Source organism: Rhinatrema bivittatum, chromosome 1 (assembly GCF_901001135.1).
Source record: "Rhinatrema bivittatum chromosome 1, aRhiBiv1.1, whole genome shotgun sequence".
Lineage (NCBI taxonomy): Eukaryota > Metazoa > Chordata > Amphibia > Gymnophiona > Rhinatrematidae > Rhinatrema > Rhinatrema bivittatum.
In genome coordinates, this window is record NC_042615.1 from 567,786,510 (window position 1) to 567,805,775 (window position 19,266).

At 44.4% G+C, this 19,266-nt stretch overlaps 1 long non-coding RNA gene across 2 annotated transcripts in view; it reads right to left on the reverse strand.

The window, feature by feature from the left end:
- Positions 1 to 1,869: 1,869 nt before the first annotated feature.
- The window catches only part of LOC115099709, a 35,790-nt gene continuing 18,393 nt past the window's right edge, over positions 1,870 to 19,266 (reverse strand). For both annotated transcript variants that reach the window (XR_003858864.1, XR_003858863.1), the window contains 3 exons: positions 18,188 to 18,321; positions 17,693 to 17,759; positions 1,870 to 2,013 (listed from right to left, as the gene is read on the reverse strand). This is a non-coding gene — a long non-coding RNA (uncharacterized LOC115099709). The remainder of the gene's footprint in view (positions 2,014 to 17,692; positions 17,760 to 18,187; positions 18,322 to 19,266) is intronic.

The window sequence follows — 19,266 nt, forward strand, 5'->3', positions numbered from 1 at the left end:
CGAGGTGAGGTATTTAGGTGAGGCTATTTTGCTGGCATTAACTTCTGTGAAGGGATCTATAGCTGCCTGATTTCCTAATAAAAGTTTTATTAGTGTTCTAGGGCCTGGTGTAATATGTGCAGTGTTGTCTGTTCATAGATAAGGTTGTTAGGGTTGTTTTTATACAGGAGGTTTACCTTATTGTAATGGTAATTCTGTTTATTCACGGCTTTCTGAGAGCCAAGCCCATACCCAGCATGCATTACAAAAAGTCTAATTCCATGGGAGTTCCAAATGTCTTTTTTGCAGTTTTCTGATTGTCACCATAGGAGTGTATGTAAATATAATAAGCATGCTGTAAGTGATATTATGGCCTCAGAAGACTGTACTCTGGAATGTTCTTTTCATGTAAAATTTGTTATAAATGCATAATCTGTGTGTCTGTAAAGGGTGTGGAGCGGTGGGGGGGGGGGGGGGGGGGTGGCAAGTGTGCAAGGCTGTAAGGTTTGCCTAGGGTCCTAATCCCCTTCCCTATCTATGGGTTCTGGGGTGGGGTGGGCTGTCAGTTTTTAAAAATATAGATTGCAGGATGGAGCTGGGCTTTACTTGATGGGCCCGGCACAGACACTGAATGAATCGGAGGGAGGGGGCAGCACAGTAATTTTTCAAACAAGACAGCAAAAATGCTATCACCGGCCCTGGGCTCTGCCAGCAAACTGTCAGGTCGATCCAGTAAAGTCCGTGGGAGAGCGGACGAACGCCCGTTCTCCCAGTGCACGCACCGGCCCTTCGCCGGTGCGAGCGATCCAGTATTTAAATGAGGTGACGCGGTGCAAACGAGGAAAAGGAGGCGCTAGGGACACTAGCGCGTCCCTAGCGCCTCCTTTTTGTCAGGAGCGGCGGCTGTCAGCGGGTTTGACAGCCGACGCTCAATTTTGCCGGCGTCGGTTCTCGAGCCCGCTGACAGCCACAGGCTCGGAAACCGGACGCCGGCAAAATTGAGCATCCGGCTTTCGGCCCGACAGCCGCGGGCCGAATTCAAAATTTTTTTTTTTTTTTTTTTTTACTTTTTTTTACTTTTGGGGACCTCCGACTTAATATCGCTATGATATTAAGTCGGAGGGTGCACAGAAAAGCAGTTTTTACTGCTTTTCTGTGCACTTCCCTGGCGCCGGAAGAAATTAGCGCTGACCTTTGGGCGGCGCTAATTTCTTAGAGTAAAATGTGCGGCTTGGCTGCACATTTTACTTACTGGATCGCTCGGGCATACCTAATAGGGCCATCAACATGCATTTGCATGTTGAGGGCGCTATTAGGTGCCGCGGGTGGGCCGCGTGTTTTCCTCCCCTTACTGAATAAGGGGTAAGGGAAAACACGCGTCCAGAGCAGGGTGACAGTGCGCTCCAACGGAGCACACTTTACTGGATCGACCTGTGTGTCTCCTGCTTTCTTGACAGTTGGAAGAGTGGTTTCAATTATCCAGGCTCTTACAGCAGCTCCTCTTTTAATTCTTGTGACTGTGGAACTGGTCACTCTACTTGATTACAGCAACCAATTTAAAACTCACCGGTGTGGTTAGTAACAGAAAGGGCAATTTTGAAATGTATTTGCCTGTCGCAAGGCACATTATCTGTTGACTCTCAGTTTTGGGATGAGAGAGGTCTTGTGGTTTGTTTTTTTTTCGGGGGGACGGACAGTTTTGCAGTGATAGCACATTTAAGTCCCTGGCGATTCAATGCAGGAGTTTGGTCTCCCACATCACACCCAGTATTTATATTAGCAGCTGCAGAGGGATATTATTATTACAACTCAAGCTATTACTACTGGGTTCAGGAATAAAGATTGGTTTGAACTAATCTTCACAAAGGACACACCAGGCAAACATATTTCACAAGTTTATTGTTACTTTAGGGAGGTGACTGGGCAATGAACAACTAGTAATGCTTTAATTGCTAAATGGAATGAAGATCTCTTCCTGGACTTGGATGGGGCTGCTTGGAGTGCCATCTGGTGTTCTCTATCCAAATTGTCAATCTGTAATAAAAGCAGAGAATTGTTATTTAGACTGTTACTGTGTCCTGATAAATATCTTCTGTACTTTGTCAAATGTAGTCAGTCTAGCCCCCTTGTGTTGGTGGGGGTTTTGGGAGGACTGCCTCTTATATTTACATGTGGTAGGGAATGTGAGATAGTATCTACATTCTGGGAGGAGGTACGCATGATTATACAAGTTATCCCTGGAGTTGTAGTGCAAGTAGATGCCTCTTTGTGTTTAATGGGCAGCTGGAAGTCTTCTGCCCTGTCGGTCAGACTGATAAAGCTCATATCATATTTACTCTGTGCTGCTTGGTTAACTATTGCCTTATATTGGAAATCAACTCATTCACCAGACCACTGGAAATCGACTGTTGCTGATAATACTTCTAAACACTTTCTCGCTCGCTCTGTCTTCCCTGAGGCCCAACTTCCTCCATACCTTTACTTGCTCCCTATTCCCCGTCCATGCTAATATTGGCTCCTTACTCCTTTTCCTGACTCTCTCATAAGGTCTGACAACCTATTGCCTGCCTTCCTCCGGGCTGCATGGGACAAACAATACACTGGAAGACAGACATAGTGGATATGATAGTGAGGATTCAGAAGGAGAGTCAGGTGGGGGACATATGAGGTTCACCTGGGAGCCACATTGGAGAGACCATACCCCTAACCAACAGGCATATGATGGGGACTTAGTAAGACAGTTCTCGGGAATGGAAACGCAGGAGAGGGAGATCCAAGAAGCCCCCAAGAGTAATGATAGGACTGAGGGTGGTACAGATGATAAGAGAGGGATGGACAATCTGGAACAAACGAGGGAAAGAAGTGACACAGACTCTCAAATACAGAATAAAGAGACCATAAAGTAAAAACGAAAAATGCAGACAAAAACTGAACTCGAAACGACAACACTAGACTCTGTATCAGTGCAACAATGGAAAAGCAGAAAATTTGCCATTCTTCATAAAATATCAAACAATAAAATCAAGGGGCCCAATATTGAAAGTGCATTTAGCGCTAGATAAGTAGGACTTATCTAGCTAAATAGTGGTCGCTGAATATCTGGCTATGTTCAGCAGCCACCACTTAATTGGATATGTCACTTATCCGGCTAAGTAGATAACCGGATAGTCAATGGGCAGGGAAAAGGCAGATCAGGGCGGTGCTATATTCAGTCTTATCCGGTTAAGTTGCCCTTGGTCTGACCCAGCATGGCAATTTCTTATGTTCTTATGTAAGTTAACCAACTAACAGGGTCATTTATCAAATTGGTATAAGGCAGTTTCGCATGCGTTAAGCCCCTTTAACAGCACCATAACGCATGGTACGATGCAAATCAGAAAAAAGGGAGGAGTTTGGGGTGTGATTTGTGCTACACCTTTTTCATTAGTGTTAAACCGTGCTTTATTGCACTTTTTTCCTGGAGGCAGCTTAGCTATCAGGGCCCTTCTATGAGAACGAGAGAGCGCGAGAGACTAGCCATAATACCCTCATCCTAGGTAGGTATTTATATCTCTCTATGGGAGGCCTACCTAGTAACTCGAAATGAGGTTTAGGTATTAGTGTAGGGGGTTGGGGGCCACTTTGACATTCAAAATGAGACGTACGAACAGAACAGTGCTCTCTTGTGAAGATTTGATGTCCCTCGGAGTGAGGAAACTCACCCAAAGATGAGATTTGTGCAATGTTCTCTCAACCTAGCTTGATGTTACCCAGGTAGAGGAGTGAAGTCCCATCATGAGGGAGCTTCGCCGCAACCAGGACCCAGCCCGAGAGGTCAAGGCAGAGGTTTGCAGGGTTAGCCCACGGACTGCCGAATGCAGACAGACAGACAGACAGAGATCCTCAACAACAAAATATGCTGGGGACATAAGGTTTGCTCTTCCTGCTACTTTGAAGTTATTGGTGGTTTGAGCGCATTGCTGTACCTACACACCAGCCACCACTGGTAGGAAAGGTGGAAGGAAAGACTGTAGGGAGAAGAGGAAGAGATGTGAGATTGGATCAGAGGGAGGGAGGGAAGGAGGGAAACCTATCCTGGTTTTCAGGATATCCGCATGAGACAAATTTTCATACACTGGGTCTCAAATGCATGCACATTTGTCTCCTGCATATTCATTGTAGATATCCTGAAAATTCAACTTGTTGTGGGGTCACAATGAAAGGTTTGGAAAGTCTTGGATTAGAGGAAGAGGAGAAAATAAAATATTGCAGGGGGAAAGATGAGAAGGTTGCCTGGGGAAGGTCAGAGAAAAGAAGAACCTTTTGAATGGGTAGGAACAGGCTATAGTTAAAGAGTGGAGTAGAAAGGGAAGAATAAAGAAATATAAGAAAGAAAATGAGTAGAATTAGAAGGAAAAGAAACAGAAAAAAAGAGAGAAAACTGAAAAGGTGAATGAAAAAAAATAACTAAAAAAAGAGAGCAAAAGAAATGATTCCAAGACACTAAAAGAATGTAACAAGGTGAAGAAGAGAAGAATGAGGTGGGCAGAAAAATAAGGATGTGCTGTCATTTTAAAATGACATGGAAATAACAATATTCATTCTTTTATGTTATTTCTGAAACAACTGAAAAAAGTGAAATGTAATTTTGTTTTGCTTGTTTAGCAATTCCTAAATGACTAAAACCCCAAATAAATAGCAAACAGAATGAAAAATGAAACAAAAAAGTATATATATTTTTCGTGCGCATCCCTGGAGAAAAGAAGCACGTAAGGAGCACAAGAAGGTGAGGGGCATTCTGGGAGACAGGAAAGAACAGAGTGTAAAGGGGTGGGGGAGAAAAGGCTGAGGAGAGAGGGAAGGGCCTGCTAGACTGGCTCCCACAGGCTTGGTTTCAGTAAATCCCTCTGTGCTATAAGTATATTTACTGGCATGGCAGCCATATGGCACATAGTGCACACCAGTAATTTGGCCAAATAATTACAAAATTACTGGGCAAAAAGCAGCGATGTAGCAACGACCTCTCCAAGCTGCCATTTCCCCTATCCAGCCCGGATATATTTGCACAGCATCTGATGAATTTGGAGGAAATATCTTTTCGTGAGCAAGAGAATAAACTCCAAAATCTGAACATCTTCAGATAGTCATCCGTTTTTGTTTTTGTTGTATTTTGGCAGCCCTTACTTTGTAAGCTCTTCATGGCGGGGAGCTTTCACCTTCCATCTGCTAGCTGACTGCACACCACCCACATAGGCTGATGATATTGTTTAACTTTAAGGTAATAAATAGGGATGTTAATAAAATAACACGCACACAGGTTTTCACTACTAAACCTGAGTGGATTTGCACTGACTGATTTGATTAGTTTCCTTTCCACTTAGTGGCTGGTAGTATGGTCTGAAATACAATGGGGACTCATTACCGTGAGAGTGCATGGGAGTTGTTTTTCTTAACCATGACTGAGGGCTGTGGAGGAAGATTCCAAAGAATCTCACACCTAGGGGGTGGGGGTGGGGAATATGAAAAAAAAAAAAAGCGTGGTATCGAGCCCTTTCCTTCTTATTGTGCAAAAGGGTGGAGTTTGCCATTCGGTTTAGCGAAATTTCACAAGATAACACCACAAGCAGCTTCAGAGATCATCTGTTTTTCCTACTTGTGCAACAAGCTCATTTGCACAACCCTCAACTGCTGCTCGGGACGCCCTGCTTCCCCTTGGCTCGTTGTCAAGGGGGCTTAACCTTGCCATTTGTACAAAAGTTTGCTTTATTCTAAATGATATGTAAGGAGCAGGGCGGTTATTTCGAAAAGGGGATTTTATTCCGCTTGGTTGAGACAGTCAGAGCTGTCCAGGTCCTAGGAAAAAATGCTGCCATGTTAGGAGCTTTCCACGCCATGCTCAGGCAGACGCATACCAGATGCAGCATTGTGCTCATTCAGATCTTTTATTCATTTATTTATTTCAACAACTTATATTCCGCTGATCCACCATTCTCAGCAGAGTACAACAAAACATACACTATGCCAGCAATGCATTACACTAACAACATGATAGCTTCTTACTAACACTCTGAATACCTCAAGCTTAGTACAAAATAGGGAACTGGCAGGCCCAGATTAAAGACCATAAGCTAAGACAGAACCTTAGCAAACACCAACGTGAAAAAAAGAGATTCAAGGCGCTTTCTAAAGCGAAGCATATCCCTCTCATTCTCAGCTCCTCTGGGAGATCATTCCATAGAATAGGGCCTGCTATGCTAAAAATATGATTCCTGGACTCAGACAAATGTACCTCCCTGAGAGAAGGAATCTCCAGCAGAGGTTGTGAGGAAGATCGGAGGCAACGGACCAGTTGATACTTCCGATTTGCTGCCATCGAACAAGGAGGGGCAACACCCACCGCAGATTTAGGAAGTGGCCTTTCAGATATCTGAGATGCTATTACCAAGAGCCTGATTTTCAAAAGAGGGCTCAGCGCCTGATTTAAGATGTCTTAATTAGGAGGCTTTGCTTATCCTCAGTCATGTAAGGTATCTTAAGTCAGTCACCATAAATGAATGAATATAGGCACCTATTGGGATAATCTAAATTAAGGCCACCTTATTTAGTAGTCTAGTGCCGAATATCAGTACCGAGTTCCTCAATTCATCTCCCCCCTTGTCCTCTGCCCCATCCTTGCCCACTTTGTAGGTGCCTTAATTTAGGGGCCTTGTGGTTTAGCATACCTAAATTTAGGCACTAAGCCCATGAAAAATTGTAAATTCAAAAGTTAGGTTCCTATGCCTTTTGACTATGGGTTTCTAAGCCCCCATTTTGTTTCTTTTCAAGTTGCTGAAAGGAGTAAGCTCACACACACACATATACATAGGCACAGACCCTATATCCAGACATAGAAAGAAACAGATACCTTATTCACAGACACATACACTGCACACCCAAGCTAGCAGCCAGACAGACATAGTTACCTCACACCTTGAGAGAAATGGAGAGACAAACCTAGACTCAAACACAGAAACCCAACACCCAGACAGCACAGAGACACAGACATACCACACCCAAACAGAAGACCGACAAACAAACACACCATAGACAGACAGAGACATGGACATAACATACCAAGGCAGGCAGACACACCCCACCCTGACTAGCAGGCTGTTAACCTGCCCTTGGACGCACATTTTCCCTTACCCCTTATTCAGCAAGGGGCCGAAAACGCGCGTCCAATCCGCTGAACCTAAAAGCGCCCTCAACATACAAATGCATGTTGATGGGCCTATTAGGTATGCCCACGCGATACGGTAAGTAAAATGTGCAGCCAAGCCACACATTTTACTTTCAGAAATTAGCGCCTACCCAAAGGAATGTGCTAGTTTCTGCCGGCACCGGGAAAGTGCACAGAAAAGCAGTAAAAACTGCTTTTCTGTGCACCCTCCGACAATATCATGGCGATATTAAGTCGGAGGTCCCAAAGAGTAAAAAAAGTTGAAAAAAAAAGAAAAAATTTTTAAATGGGCCGGCGGTTGTCGGGCCGAAAACCGGACGCTCAATTTTGCCAGCGTCCAGTTTCCGAGCCCGTGGCTGTCAGTGGGCTCGAGAACCGACGCCGGCAAAATTGAGCGTTGGCTGTCAAACCCGCTGACAGCCGCCGCTCCGAGCTAAAAGGAGGCACTATGGACATGCTAGTGTCCCTAGCGCCTCCTTTTGCCTGTTTCTACCGCACCACCTAATTTAAATACTGAATCACGCGCACCAGCGAGTGGCCGGTGCGCGCGCCAGGAGAGCGGGCGTTCGTCTGCGGACTTTACTGAATCGGCCTGATAGAGAGAGAGACAGGCACAGACCTTGCACACACATAAACAGAAAGACACTCTCCACACTACACACAAGGCACACACCACAATGGTAAGTGCTGGAAAAATGTTTTAAAAACTTAGGTGCCAGCCAACCTTTCTAAGAGCTGAGAAAAACTCCATCCTACCCTTCCCAACTTTATTTTTGCTTTTTTACTGTATTCAATAATTATTCTTAGTTTGCTCATCTTTCTTATTTTCTCATGTTATTTACTTTTGTAACTTTTTTTTTTTTACACTTTTTGTCTTTATTCTTCCTTATCCACCTCCCTCCCTCCCTCCCCTCCATCTATTCATTCTCTATGGCCTTTCTGCCCAATCCCCCTCCCTCCCCTACCACTTATTCTCTCCTGGTGGGCAACAGCTGTGATCTCTGTCCTTTGGGTAGGGACCTGGCAGCTGCAGCAGCAGAAACTCCTCCCGGAGCTGAGGTCTGAGCGTGGCAGGTCTTCCTGGGTTGTGGAACACTGCAGTGGCTGCTCCCATGTCCACTTCTGCCACAAAATAAACATCTCCTCGCCCAAGCCCACCACAGCAGCAGCAGCAGCGGCAGCTCCTCTCCCTGGCCCATTGGCTAAGCTATGGAATGCTTACAGTGATGTCACTACATTCAGCAGCGGCAGCTCCTCTCCCTGGCCCATTGGCTAAGCTATGGAATGCTTACAGTGATGTCACTACATTCAGCAGCGGCAGCTCCTCTCCCTGGCCCATTGGCTAAGCTATGGAATGCTTACAGTGATGTCACTACATTCTAGTAGCTCCCTCCCTCCTGAGCTTGCACTGCTTCCGTGTTAAAGAGAACTCGACAGCATAACCACTTGTTCTTCATTGATTGGGCAGCCAGTGGGTCTCCTCGATGTCATCCATTCCCGACTGTAGCTTTATGAGGCGCTTATCAAACATGGCAGAGACTGCTTTTGTTATTTGCTGTAGCATCTCTGTCTGACATTATCGCCAAACTTTTCTCACCACTCTCCCCCATGACTTGCTGCATCTCTCCACACTGTGTTTTAACACGCATCTCACATCTCTGGCTCCTCTGATCATGCCAACTGTGCTCCGATTTGTGTTTAGGGAAGGCGAGTATAATTTCAACAATGTCCGATGCCAATAGCCAGCTGTTATATCTAAATCTGTGGAACTCTTTCCCCCTACATCCGATTAGCAGGCAGCCATAACTGGACGTCCACACAGATATTTATTAATTTATTGTCCTCAACAAGAAGGGAAATATTTATTTATTTACTTTAAACTGTTATGCTCAGGCTTGTGAACCCTTGGGCCGACGGGAGGATGGTGTACCTTAGGAGGAAGATCCATAGGTTCTCCCATCAGGTGGCGAGGCAGGAACAGAAGACGTGACCAGCTGACCCTCGGCACTGGAGACAGAGGCGACTGTGGAGGCAGATGAAGAGTCGTGACGTCGAAGGAAGGAAGTGTGTCTTCGCCACTGGAACTCCGCGATCCCCCCAGGAGGAGCCCGTAGGGACCCAGACCGCTGGGACTTAGGTGGACCTTTGAGAGGTCAAGAAGTTCGGTGCAAGGGCTGACTGGAGCTTCACCCCTGGAAGCCCGCGGTCCCCCCGGGAGGAGCCCGTAGGGTGCCCGGGCCACTGGGACTTAGGCAGGCCTTGGAGACGACGGTCAAGAAGAAGTCCGAGGTCAAGTGCCAGAGGGTCGACGCTTACCAGTGCGAGGTCACACACCGAGGGATCACCACTTGCCAGTTCAAAGTCACACACCAGAGAATCACCGCTTGCCAATCCGAAGTCAATACCAGGAATCACCGCTAGCCGATCCGAAGTCAGAAATCAGGAACACCAAGACAAAACAGGAACAAGGATCCAAAGCACAAGAACTCACCGAAGCAAGCAGACCTGACTAACCATGGAAGTTGCCAAGTCAAGGAATGGTCAGAGGAAGACTCCTTTTATGCTTCCTCTAGCCCAATGGATTGGAATCAGCTGTAGACAATTAAAGAGACGAGGTCCCTTTAATTCTGGTGAGGAGGCGCGGCCTCGCGCCTAAGATGGCGGTGGCCATCTTGGATCTCAGGCTGCAGAGGAAAGCTGCTAGCTGCCGTGAGGGAGAAGCAGGAACGGCTCCTAAATCGGTGGCTAGCCTGGAGGCCCGCGCTGACGCGCAGGTGCACCGGGCACATGAGGTAGGGTAATCTGCCCCGGCAGCCACTCGGAGCTCAGGGAGGGGGGCGTTCCCGCGGATGGCCGTGGGCGCGAAACATAACATAAACATTTATATGCCACATTATCTTAGGGTCTAAGTGGCTCACAATTATATATATATCAGTGGAAAACATAAGTTGAACACAATTTAAAAATAATCAGTCTTAAATTAAAAAAAAACTTATGTATTGCTTAAGAGCTGACTTAGACTTAGAGGTAGATCTTCAAAAGCTACGTGGACCACAGGACCGAGGGAACACGAGACCGAGCAAGCGGTGACCGTGCAACCGACAATACAAAAAAGAGGGAGCAAGGGAACGGTGCAGGACCGTGGACAGCGGTCCTGCACCGATGTCCTCGCGTAAGAGCAGGGCTGGGCCTGGAGGCAGGCCCCGAAGACAGCAGCGGCTCCAGCCACTGCAGGAGGCCCCGGGGGCGGCTCCAGTCGCTAATCCAGACCGGGGCTGCGGACCTTCTGGCCGCGAAGATCAGGATGACATCGGTGGCGGCTCCGGCCGCAAAGAGGAACATGAAGCGCGGCTTCCGGGCCGCAAGGGGAAATAGAGTCCGCGGCTCCGACTGCGAAGAAGAGCAGGCACAAGGGGTGGCCTCCAGGCCGCAGAAGCAGGGAAGTCCGCGGCTCTGGCCGCACCGGAGGGCCCGACTTCGGCAGCTCTGTGCCGCGTCGGGAAGGCAGCAGAAGCAACATGGGGTGAGTGCCTGCTCGCGGGGGTTAGCTCCGCGGGCAGGGTTCCATAACATTCAGATCCTTTGTCTCCCCTGAGCATTAGCTTTGTGCTGTAGCCTGTTTCTTTGCAGCTTGCTTCAGGCTTGTTTCAACTCTCAGAGGCTGATGCAATATCATGTGTGTAAAAATCTGCGTCCCAACTGGACACCCGTTTTTTCAATGCACGTACATCCTCCTCTCCTGGGCACCTCACCTGCCATAATTATGGGGGACTTCAATCTCTATGTCGACGCCTCTCCTCCCACCCCCAACTGCGAAGCTCTCCTCACCACACTCGGGGCTATGGGCTTTGAACAAATCATTGACGTAGGGAATGGCCTCTGCTACTACTGGCATCAGTAGCATGGGATCCTCTTAGTGTTTGGGTACTTGCCAGATTCTTGTAGCCTGGTTTGGCCACTGTTGGAAACAAGATGCTGAGCTTGATGGACCCTTGGTCTGACCCAATATGGAAATTTCTTATGTTCTTATGAAAATTGCTGAATTGGATCAAAGGATAAGAACATAAGATATGCCATACTGGGTCTGACCAAGGGTCCATCAAGCCCAGCATCCTGTTTCCAGCAATGGCCAATCCAAGTTACAAGTACCTGGCAAGTACCCAAACATTAAATAGATCTCAAGATACTATTGCTTATTAATTAATAGCAGTTTATGGATTTTCCCTCTAGGAATTTATCCAAACCTTTTTTAAACCCAGTTACACTAACTGCTCTAATCACATCCTTTAGCAATGAATTCCAGAGCTTAACTATGCGCTGAGTGAAAAAGAATTTTCTTTGATTTGTTTTAAATGAGCTACTTGCTAATTTCATGGAGTGCCCCCTTGTCTTTCTATTATCTCAGAGAGTAAATAACCGATTTACATTAACTTGTTCAAGTCCTTTCATGATTTTGTAGACCTCTGTTATATCCCCCCTCAGTCATCTCTTCTCCAATCTGAACAGCCCTAACTTCTTTAGCCTTTTGGCATAGGGCAGCCATTCCATGCCCCTTATCATGTTGGTCAGTCTTCTCTGCACTTTCTCCAGTGCAACTATATCTTTTTTGAGATATGGTGACCAGAATTGTAAACAGTATTCAAGGTACGGTCATCTATTACATCTAGTCACTCTGTTATTTCTGATTTGCAGGCTAGTGTAACAGTGGTAATCAAAGACATCTTAAGTCTTCATTATAACCTTGAGGTAATGGAGAACAGGTCTAAAAACCTTCGACTTATTAATTTTCCTAAAATTCGATGGCTGTCTGGATTAAAGTTATTTAAAAGATTGCAATTTTATGCAGATAAAAGGCCGGTTTTTAAAATCCCAGCGCGTAAACCCCGGGATGCATGTAAGTGCCAGGGCTTTAAAAGGGGGCGGTCTTGGGGGGTGGGGCTAGAGGCGCCTGGTACAGTGGCCATTTGTGTATTGATACACAGTTAACTTATGTTTACATACAATGGGCCAGATTTTAAGAGGTACGCGCAGGCGTACATTTGTGCGTGCAACCCGGCGCTCACAAATGTACACCCGATTTTATAACATGCACACGCAGCCACGCGCATGTTATAAAATCCAGAGTTGGCACACGCAAGGTGCACACTTGTGCACCTTGCACGTGCCGAGCCCTAGGGGAGCCCCGATGGCTTTCCCCGTTCCCTCTGAGGCCGCTCCGAAATCGGAGCGGCCTCGGAGGGAACTTTCCTTCCGCTCCCCCACCTTCCCCTCCCTTCCCCTACCTAACCCACCCCCCAGCCCTACCTAAAACCCCCCTCTCACCTTTGTTTAATAAGTTGTGCCTGCCTCTGGGCAGGCATAGGTTGCACGCACTGGCTAAGTGCCGGTGCACGATCCCCTGGCTCGGCCGCTGTGCTGGAGGCCTCGGTCCCGCCCCTGCCTCGCCCCTTTCACAAAGCCCCGGGACATGCGCGCGTCGCTGGGCCTATGCAAAATAGGCCCAGCGCGTAACCCTTTGAAAATCTGGCCCTATATGTACTGGTTAAATCACATATAATGAAGAATTGCAATATCGCATCAACTCCAGCTTACAATGCAATGTTACATCATTTTAATATCACTAAACTCTGAATATCTGGCTATTTGATTTTGTAATATAATCTTACGCCTTCTTATCATAAATTTACAGTGTTGATTTTCATTGTCATGCATCTAAACGTGCTAAACTATAAACAGTGTATCATGCTATACTTTATTTACTTGATATATTTGTTTATAGTGGTATTGCTCATTTATTTTAACATGTGTAGTTCATGAATAAAAGATTTTTTTTAAAGATCAATTCCACCTTAGTGCTTTTTTTTCTCCCCCTTTTGGAATTTTCTCTCTCTCTTTATACATATAAATTATATATACATTTAATGCTGCACTAAAATTTATCAACCTACATGTAGACTTCAATCAGAATCACAAAATTAGCTATGCATTCCTACATTCAAACCGATCAGACTTGATGAATTCAGAGAACGTCTTTTCTATGTTCAAGGACCCCACTAATTAGAATGATAAGTCTGAATTTTCATTTTTAAAATTTAGAAAATTTGTGAAAACACCTTTTTCAACAGGCCTTCAATAATGTAATATGTTGAGGGGACAGATGACAGTGTGATTGTAGTAGCTTTGCTATCCTTTTATTTTATCTTTTTTTTATAAAGAGTCAAAGCTACTATAGTGCTGGTATAAGACAAGTTGTTAAGAGCACATGCTGATATGGCATAGTAATCGCGTGATGACGGATGTATAACAGCTTAAGAATGCGGAGCCTATTATGATTAGTTATTAAACTTATCTATGTGTTTTTGTTACACTTTAAATTTGTTTATTTATGATTTAATTTGTAACATATATATTGCTTATCTTTTGTGACTGTTGTTTGTAAACTGCTTAGAAACATTGATAAGTGATCTAGACATTTTTAAATAAATAAATAAAATAAATATCAGGGATATCCCTCTATGATAAATTGTCCGCTTACTGGCTTACTGAATTTGGACCTCACAGTCTTTGAGTTTAGACCAGGGCTACATACTAGAGCCAATAATCAAAGACATTTATCTGAAAAACTTTTGATAAGGGGATCCTGCTCCTGCTCCTCCTCTAATGTAGTATTCAATGCAGAATATGTGAAGATGCATGCTACTGTAGGGAGACCCCAAATTGTAGGGAGACCCCAAATTATGGTGCACCCTTTTTGAGTCTAGTAGCTGTACAAAAGGCTCTGTGTGAAGGAGACCTGGGAATGATCATGGTTGCCTGGTTTGGGGAAAATGTTGATGTAGTGCTACTAAAGGACCACTGGATGGTGTTTTATCTTATTAATGTGATGTTGGGAAAATATGGTGAGTTTTCCTTTAAAGACTTGGACTATGATCAAGGTTCATCAGGATCTATAAAAGGTTGTAGTTTGGGCAGGCTTTTGCCCTTTTCAACCCCTGCTCTTATAGGGTAAGCTGGATAACAGGGACCTTCAGAAATATGAACCTCTGGAGTAGCCAGCCTACAGATTGATGGACCCAGGGACCCTGCAAGAGCTCTTCCCCTCAAGAGGAGATGCCTGAGCCCATGAAGAAGGAGATGTTTCCTCCCCTGCCTGAGGATCTTATCGGTGTGGTGAAATGGAAAGTCCAGAGGAGGCATGAGTATATCAATGTGAACAGGAAGTTGCAGGTGGCCCCCTTTGTATGTGAATTTTGGTATGGGTATGCATACTGAGGAACCCCATTCCTCAAACATGTTTGAGGTTTGGGTAATAGTAGAAAGAGTTTGAGAGTCCCTACTTATTTCTCAGGTGGTCTGATACAGTATTATGGAAAGGAATGTAATTGTTATGTTCCCAGAAGGCAGTGGTATGTTTGTGATCCTGACTGTAGCATGCCCATGAACTTCTGATACCTTCAGCATTTACTTTATAACCTGTTTTTACACCTATGTAAATAGTTGCTGGCTGGTTATCCCAAAAAATAAAGTTAAGTGTTTTGGAAATTTGAGCATGGTGTTTGCTACATATTTGGCCAGAATAAATGGATGTATGGGACTGCATTGATGGAAATCCTCCCTATCTAGTCAGAGACGGGAGTGATTGGGGATATTCCTGCTGTCACCACACATGTCCACTTCATCATCTGCATTGAACCCACCAAACAAATTTGGAAGGAATGACTCTTAAACAACAGGAAAACCCCATTCTATCATTTTATGTACTCCACCAGTTACACCACTTTGCTGAGACAGGCCAAAGCTAATTCACACAAACACAAGCTCAAACACCACAGGGAAGACCAGGCTGACACCTCTATGAGGGAGCACTTTTTGGAACAGACCACTGCATCAATGACCTTATGATCAGGATAATCAAAAGACATTTAGTTCAATAAAAAGGTATCACCTGACATATATTTTTATTTTTGTTTGTTAACTTTTATTTCTATGTATTCAAGTAGACTAACACGGCAATCACACTACTTTTGTACCTTGTCTGACTTGAGTTAACCGTTCACTGACTTAACTGTGTTTACCTCTATGGACAGACAACGTTCTAGAACACTGTAAGAATAAAAAACTAATTTTGCTTGCTTTACACACTCTACACAGAAGGTGGCAGTGCTGAATCATTATACTCATTGTCAAGCTTTTGCTTATATATCCCTTGAAACATGATGTTCAGACCAGACTAATTCCACTAAACTAGAATGTAATTTAAATCCCCTGTACACTAAACACATTTCCCAGAATACTTTGAAATGGATTTAGAACAAGTCTAGAATTGAAAGAAAGCCTTAAAGACCGTGTTTTATGAACAATTTTCTAGGATTGATGGGGCAGAATATTGTTTGCTTGTCACAATCCCTGGTTCCTTGTCTGCATTTTCCAGGTTCTCTCCCCCATCCCTCTCTCTCTACCCTACTCCCCCTATACTTTCATATTCTCCCCAATCTACTCCTCCATGCTCTCTCCTCCCACACTCCTTTATACTCTTTCCCCTCCTTACATTGTGTTTCCCTCCTCCACTCCCTCATTCTACCTCCCCCATGCGCCACCAGCACCCAGCACATGTAGGAAGCTGGAGAGGACATGTGGTAGGGCTGGTGGCATGGAGCAGTGGTAGAAATGGGAGGGCTGCACATGGCCAGTTTCCAGTCTTTGGCCTGATGGTGACGATAGTGGCAGAGTTGAAGATTAAGAAGTGTTGCCCATTGCCCATACATCTTATATTACTGGTTTGTCCACTTGCTTAGCTGCTACCTACCTGCAAGTTCATGTTTCACAGATAAACTAAAGGTCAAAATGATAATCTAAGAACATTTCTTTTCTTTTACAAAATGAGCTTAAAGACAGGACCAACTTATTCTGTACAACAGTAAAATGTATGTGTGATTCCCTCTCTTTCTCTGTCTCTCTTTCTCTATATATCTGATGCCAGAAAGCATGAAGTGCATTATTTGAGCAGAAATCCTTTAACACTGACAAAATCCAAGTTTTTGTGTTTTAGCTTTAAACTATATAATAAACCATTTACCTGCGTTAAGTGTGGGGTGAATTTACTTAGAAATCCACTGTCTTGTTTTTGCTCAGTAGGAATTTTTTTTAATGACCGAATGGGTTTTCTCCTGTTCTTTTGGGCTTCCAGTTCAGTTGGGACCAGGGCTGGGATCCAGCACCAGGCACTATGAGCCTTCATTCACAACTATCAGTGGATTTTTTTCCCCTGTTCTATCCCCTCTTTAGTAAAGTCATTACAGGGTCAGTCCTCAGCAGAGGCAGCACACCAGGGCTCCTTCCAGAATCCTGCCATCAAGCGTCCTAAATCTGAACCCAAGGAGCTGCATGTTCAGTAAGTCGGAGAGTGGACATGTTATCCGGCTAAACTGAGCCAGATTAATTTGTCCCAGATATTCAGCAGGATAAACATCAAGCTGAACATCCTCATCTAAAGTTAAGCAGCTATGTTTGCATATAACTGGTTAGGTTTTAGAGTTATCTGGCCTTGTGTAGCTGAAAAACCTGCCACTTAACCAGATATCTTTAATGTAAAGACAAGCATTCGATGTAACATAAAAGACAAAACACTGAATACAGAGAGCATTAAGTAATGAATGATGTGAAGTACATTGTTAGTAGGACTAGAACCTGTAATCACTGTTAGGCCAACCAAGAAAATGCATGACTATGTAACAGATTATAAAGTAGCTAGTGCAATATCCTAGAATATTTATGATTATGAACTAGAATATGATTATGAACTAGATTATGTGTACAATGCGGAATCAAACTAGAAGGTGAATGCTGAACACACAGTATATGTCCATTGACCATGAAAAAAAAAATATATATATATGAGGATTTTGTAAACCTTTGTGATCATCTCTTAGAACGACGGTATATAAAACGCCTAAATAAATAAAACATAAATAAATATCTTCAAAGATATCTGGTAAAGTGGCACTGTTAGCATTTTTTTTTAAGTGTCTTTCTGAAAAAGTATCGTTCAGGCCTGCGGCCCAATTCCCACCTCTCTCCCCACTATCTTTTAAAATGGCCCCGCTGGGCCACACCCCCCACCCCCTCAAACCCTTCCAATGTTAAGAAAAAGTTTCTGAGAGCTGCAGGTCAGTGCACCCGCTGTCCCACCTGCATTTCCTAGTTGTTGTTTTTTTTAATTTAATTGATGGCTCTCTCCTGCCCCCCCTAAAGCCCACAACCTCTGTAAATCCTGGCCGCTTACCCCCAGGACTAAATCCCAGCTGGAAAGGAGGTAATCTCCTATCTGCTCCTGGTGCTCCAGCGCAGCGCTGACAAGAAAAGCGGTGGAAGCATAAGTTTTGCCTCAGTTCAGCTGCTGTCTGGGCGGGAATCAGGCTACAGGCCCAAAAGACACTTTTTAAACATTTTAAGCGACATTGAGCCAGATAACTTGAGTTTATCTGGCTCAATGGCTTTGAATATGGACTCCCTCACCTTCTAAGGACTGTGAACACCGCTCCCATAACATCCCCAGGCCTGCCCTGCCACAAGACTGGCCCACCTGTTCAGTAAGTTTAAAAAAAAAAAGACCATGAGATCCATTAAATCTAAACACATAAAAGTAAAATTCTTTAGTAATCACCTTAGAGCATTCCTAGCTGTTTTTAGAGATTTATGAAATATGCTAGAAAACACTGTCATTTAATTCCACGTAAGGTACTTGTTTTGCAAACCCAAAGTAAGTACTGCATACCCTGCAGTTTCTTTTCTTTGAAGTTGTGTTACAGGATCAGAATAAAGTACAGAACACTGCCATCTTACTCACAAAAAAAAAAAAAAAAATCTACCAAACCATTTCTCTCTCTAGTTAGTGTCTAAATGGGTCTGTTTTGCACATACCATGACAAGCATGAGCCTCCCTTGTAAGCTAGGGCATAATGCGTGTGATCTCAGTCCCTCAAAATGTACTGCTAGTGCTCTTCTAAATACCTGCCAGCGAGAGCTTCCATCTGGGCTTCAGTAAGGCAACATGTCGAAGTGAGTCGTGAAGTTCTTTTTGGAAACTCTTTATATAGGCAATCCAGCCATTAAAGTGTCCTATATAAGTTCAAGAATGCATCTCCCTGTAACAATAACAGCCATTATAATACTTAGCAATCTAAGAGACGATATATCAGATGTTTCATATAATTACATAACTGCATAATTGCCCCCTTTTTATTCTTTTAATAACCCCCCCCCCCCCCCCATCTACTGTCATTCACTCAGCCAGCCATCCTTCATACTTACAAACTGCTGGCATGGCATTTATTCATTCTGCCTTCACAGATCAAGCATTAATCACTTTTATTTCCAGTGTGTCCTTCATTTTGCCTTATAAAATGGATCAGTAATATCAAGTGGAATCTGTCCAATTTATTTATGTATCCAGTCAAATCTTTTTTTGTAAATATCTTTCTTATTAACAGACATGGGGCCTCATTTTCTAAAGTATTGCAGGCCTGCGATACTTTAGGTAATGAGGGGCGGGGGTGCGGGCCTGCACTAGCCAGCAGCAATCGCACCGTCGCGGTGCGATCGCTGCCGGTTTCGTACCCAATAGTGCCACCATAGGAGGTGTAGCTATTGGGAGCTAACGCGGACGTGAAAAGGGCCTTACCTTTTCGTCGTCCGCGGCGTCTTCATGGAGTCGGCCCCGGTGATGCCCCGACTCCTCCTCTTCCGGGGCCGACTCCGCCCCCATTTTGGTATCGCACGCGATAAGGGACTTTTCGCGTGCGAAATGTCCCTTATTGCGTGCGAGCCACTTGGAAAATAAGGCCCATGGTCACAATTATTACTTAGGTACACACAACAAGTATTTCAAAAACAGATTGACCATGTTTCCCAAACCCCACATTACACATTCAGAACAACACTGAAACAGCTTCATGGAGAGGAACAACATCATAAGAATTTGCTGGCACCTTATCCTTTCAATAGTCCATATTATCTATTATGTATTAGGTATAAAATATCTACTAAGTAAATGTCTGTGCAAATTAATTAATATTATAATTTACATGCCA